Here is a 5,335-nt window from a genome sequence, read left to right on the forward strand (position 1 = left end):
TTTTGGCTATTTATGCCATCAACAAATTTTCTAAGCCATTGGAAAATTCAGCTTGAGGATGCTTCTGAACTTGTTGGGTAAAAATAAGTGGCTGGGTCAGTCTAGGTTAGGCATAAGTGTTACTAGGTCCAATCTCTCAGTTACTCCAAGAGAAATTAGGGTGGTTTCGCCAAGATAGGTTATAGAAATTGGATTGCAGTCCTTGCCTTCCTTGGTTTTGGTTCTAGTTACCCATGTAATGCATGGATTTTGGGTTTGATGGACATTCTTCGAATGAACGTCCTTCCCCACAATAAACACAAGCCACATTTTTGAAATGATTCGGTGGCTGAGCTGCAAAATTATTAAACCCATTAATGGTAAAATTTTTAAGCATCGATGATATCGCAGATAACTAAGATGCAAGTGAAGTGAGAGCGTCCACTTCATGTACTCCAGTGACTCATCTTCCTAACACTGCTCGATTGGTTGGCCATTGATAATGGTTGATGCCAATCCTCTCAATGTTTTAATAAGCCTCGTTATAAGACTTAGAAAGGAGAGCACTATTAGCAGAAGCATCCACTACCATCCATGTGTGAGCATTGAGACCATTATAGAATGTCTCAAGCTGGATGCAATATGAGATTCCATGAAGAGGGCACTTTTGTAATAATTCTTTATACATTTCCCATGCCTCATACAAGGACTCATCATCCATTTGTTGGAAAGTAGTGATCTCGTTCCTCAACTAAACATTCTTGCTAGGTGAGAAATGCTTCATGAGGAATCTTTCTACTAACTCTTTCCATGTGGAAATGGAATTTGGTGGCAATGAGTTCAACCAGGTTTGAGCTCTGTCCCTTAGGGAATATGGGAACAATTTTAATTTTAGTGCATCTTTGGGTAATCCGGCTAGCTTGAAAGAATCGTTCACCTTCATAAACAGTCTTAAGTGAAGATGATGATCTTCAGTAGGCATTCCACTGAATTAGCCCACTTTTTGAAGCAGTTGTAACATAATCAGTTTAGCTCGAACTGTTGTGCCTAGATTTTGAGTCTCCCGATACCTGGATTAACAGTCTTAAGTGAAGATGATGATCTTCGGTAGGCATTCCACTGAATTAGCCCACTGTTTGAAGCATTTGGAACATAATTGAGTTCAGCTCGAATTGTTGTGCCTAGATTTTGAGTCTCCCAATACCTGGATTAAGATCATGAAACACTAGCATGACATAGTGTCTTAGAGCTCTATCCCTATCATCAGCAATAAGGATAGGATTTTGAGCAGGGTTTGTTTTTTTTCCTTGATTCGAATTTTCGTAGTTGATCTCTTCGGTCCTTCTTTGGCTTACTTGTCTCTTTTTTTGTTGAAAAGTTCTTTCAATCTCAAGGTATATGAGGAGTAAATCGATAATTTGATCCACACTTATAAACACTGGAAACAATTAGAGAAAAATTAACTAAGTTAAAATTGAACAGAAGAAAAAACAACCAAAATGAAAAATTAACAAATTAACAAATAATGACTTTTAAAACAGTCCCCAACAACGATGCCAAAAACTTGGAACGATGGAAATGTGCAAGTGTACATAATCGTAACAAATAATAAATTGACAAGTAAATGTCGAGTTATCATACCAACAGGGACTCTGTAAGAAAATCATTTACGAAATGAAATTCAAACACTTTGGTTACTAAAAATATTTTGATTTTGAGGAAGTGATTAAAAACTAAAATATAACTAAGTAAAATAAAAATAAAAGGTTCAATGCACGATTTCAAAAGAAGGTTTTAATCAAGATGGCATAATTGTGTTAGATCAATTACATTTCTTAACTTAATATTACTAAAACAATGTTCATGTTGTTACAAATAAATTCACGGGAACTTGGTAATTTGTTAACTATAGCACATAGACTTACTAAATTAACTAATCTCTTGAACATATTACTATGCCAATTCAAAAAATTAATAAATTTAAATAAGCAGGTAAAAGATAAGTGAGGTAACAATATATTCCTACACTGAAACAGTTTAATTACAATAATCTTGCAAGTTATATAAGACTAATGTACCGTTTAATACCATCGCTCATTTAAACCTCAACTACCTTAGAAGATTAAACATGCACTAATTAAGTATTGTGTCAATTAATTACAATTTCAACATGATTAATAATTAATTCATTAGTTACCTTACAGTTGTAATGCAAGAAAAACGTAATCTTGGTTTTACTTAATCAAACAATTTACCAAGACCTATAACAATACAAACATAATTTTAATAACTTAAGCGGAAGAAATGCAATCAACCTAACATAAATTAAATTTAAGCCATGTTAATTAAATTTAGAATAACAACAAAAAAAATATTCGTACACATGTTCATACCAAAAACAATAAAAATTAAAGGATAGGAAACTAGAATCAAATCCGGTGTTTCTCCAAAGCTTAACTAGTTTGCTCCGTTCCTCCTTCTCCACACATTCTTGTTGAACTGAGGCTTTTATAAGCACTTGAATGCTACAACCCAAGGTGGTTGAATTGCTCTTTTCCAAGAGGAAAATTGGTAAGGAAGAAAAATGGAAAACAAAGGAGAAGAGTGAGTGAAAGTGAGAGAGAAGTGTGAAATGAGAGGTGTGAGAAGTGTGATGAAATGAGTAGAAAAAGGAGGTATTTATAGGTGGGATTGGCTGCTAAAAATAGTAGAAAATCAGCAGCCATAGACCCCCTTTCTCCGGACACACATGTGGCAAGTTTGAATGTTTCAAACTTTCTAAATTTAGCTAAGGGAAAATCTACAAAAGCTAGCTAAGTGGAGGGGTTTGAATGCAATTTCAAGGAAACTTCAAGGGCTAATTTGCAAGTTAAATAATCAGCTAATTTAAGCTGATTGGGTCAGTGTGTTGGACGGTTTTGGGCAGCCCATGTGCTCAGTTGGATCAATCTTTCGGTTTAGCACAATTGGACCTCTTTTCATAATTTAATTAATAGTAATTATTTAACCCAAAATAAATTGGATTCAAATTACAATTAATTATATTCTATATTAATACTCATCAATTGGACCATCTTAGGTTAAGAAATTAGTTCGCCTCGATGCTTCAAAATCGCTTCTCGATTTTGTGTTTCTAGTAGTTCTGCCAAGCCAATTTTTAACATTTGTGCAAATCTGTCGAAAATAAATCAAAATTTATGAGAATTTATTATAAAATTAAAATTCAATATGTTAATAATTTAAGTAAAATTTAATTATTTTATAATTATATTATAATTTTCGACAAGAATTACACTAAAACTGCATGAATTTGAGTTAAAAAGGGCATGAAAAATTATATATATTTGTGTTTCCATGTACTTACAAGATTTGTTATTGCTTTTTAAGTGTCTGGGAAGAGATTTCACCTGAAGGGACACGCCAAGAGTACGCCCAAGTGGAGATGTGGCGTAGTCTAGAATGACGCCTTTTGAATCTGTATTAAATAAAGTTCCACTTTGTATGGATTTGTATCGAGTCTGTTGTAATAAGATTAGTTCAAGTTACTTCCATTTTTTTAATGCAATAAGTTTCTGATTAAAATTTCAAATAACATTTTCAAAGAAATGATAAATTATAAACTACTTTAGTTAATGTTAAGCTTTGTGTAGTAACACCTAATGACCGCGCACGGCGGTGTTCATACACCAAGTAGAGAATTAGCACAAAATATAAAAATGAAAGGTGACTTTTACTGCAAATGTGATAAAGTAGTTGTAATATTTGTGTTACAAGAGAGATCAATAAATGAGGTAAATGGACAACGATGAAGCATGCATTTAAGAAGTCTAGCTAGATAATGGCGAGGTGGTATATTACAATAATCCATACAATGACGTTGATTAACCTAAACTATACATAAGAGGACTGAATTGCATAAACACCAAAATTGCAAAAGTATTAATCCAATGAGATAAAGTGGTCGATCGATATCTATGTTGCTAATTAACTCTCAGATTTGGGATGTAAATTGCTCAAACTCCTAATTGGTTCAATTTTACCTCTCAATCACCATTTTACTCAATTAGAAAATTTAGTATAATTTATCTATTGACCTCACTAGTCTAAAATCTAAAAAAATTGAACTTGTTCATAATAGGATCTTCTCTCGGTCTCATCTGTCTAAATGTTCCCCTAGAGTCGTCAATTCTAGTTTTTGAGTTTTATTCAATTTAATCCATTTTTTATTTAGTCCCTAACCCTAAAATTAGTTATGCAACATTTAAATCAATCAACCACTATGAAGTGTAGTTCCAACCATCATAAAAAAAACAAATCTCAACTAATTCCGTGCTCAAATGAATCATCAAATAATCAAAAAAGAGGTAAGGGTTAAGAAATGCTTAGTAAATCTTGAAGAGGTCCTTGATGGAAATGATACCAAGCAAGGATATTCCACAAATCTACAACCCAATTTAATACTTTGCAACTTTTGGTAACTAAAAAATTTAAATATATCAAATACTTGCAAGACAAAACTCAAAATAACATAATGGGTCATTATATCTTTTTAAACTAAAGAAGAAAAATGCATCAAAATAAAGAAAATAGAAAAATAAAGTCTAAGCTAGAAAAGGAAAAACCTTAGAATCTAAATGATTGAAGGAATAAAAAGATAATGATAGAAAAATGGATGTCTCTTCTTCTCTAATCTTTTTCCATGAAAATGCTTTAAATAGTATGATTTTCTAACCCGAATATTGACAAAAATGCCTTTAAAAATTACGGTTGACTTGAGCTTGTTTGGACACAAAATTGCTCTTGCAATTTCTTTTTCACCCCTCACACTTCAATGTCATGACACCTAGACTTTTATGTCGTGACACTCATGGTAGTTGGCATAAAGGGGATATGATAAGCTCTCGGTGTTACGACATACCCTTGTTTGTGTCTCAACCTAAATGATAGGCCACTAGTTTCAACAACTTCATCTTTTGGGCTTGGAGTCGAAACTTGGAGGGCTTTGAATTGTGAATTCACAGCTCAGTATCGAGATACCCATGCTTTGTGTTGCGACCTTCACAATTGGCTACTTCCAAGTTGAGTTTTGGTGAAGTTCACTTTCTTGAGGTGATGGGAGGTCAATGTCACTACACACAAGTACTTGTGTTGCGAACCCGACAATAGTTTAAGTCCTTCTTGATATTTGGTCTTAATCATCTCCCTACACAAGCTTAAATCAATCTTTAAACTCCCAATTTCATAGTTCAGCCAATTTGGGTCTCAAAAGTGGTAAAAGATAAGAAAAGATAGCATTAAAACTAAAATATAGGAATTGATAAAAAAAATTAAAAAGACTAGTAAAATTCTTGAGAAC

The 5,335-nt window shown here is 33.0% G+C and overlaps 1 non-coding gene across 1 annotated transcript; it reads left to right on the forward strand.

Annotated features, from left to right (window-relative positions):
* Nucleotides 1-626: 626 nt before the first annotated feature.
* LOC121218780 (small nucleolar RNA R71) lies at nt 627-732 on the forward strand. Its single transcript, XR_005915257.1, has one exon. It is a non-coding gene; the product is annotated as a small nucleolar RNA R71 (small nucleolar RNA).
* The last annotated feature ends 4,603 nt before the right edge of the window (nt 733-5,335 follow it).

Source organism: Gossypium hirsutum, chromosome D06 (genome assembly GCF_007990345.1).
Source record: "Gossypium hirsutum isolate 1008001.06 chromosome D06, Gossypium_hirsutum_v2.1, whole genome shotgun sequence".
Lineage (NCBI taxonomy): Eukaryota > Viridiplantae > Streptophyta > Magnoliopsida > Malvales > Malvaceae > Gossypium > Gossypium hirsutum.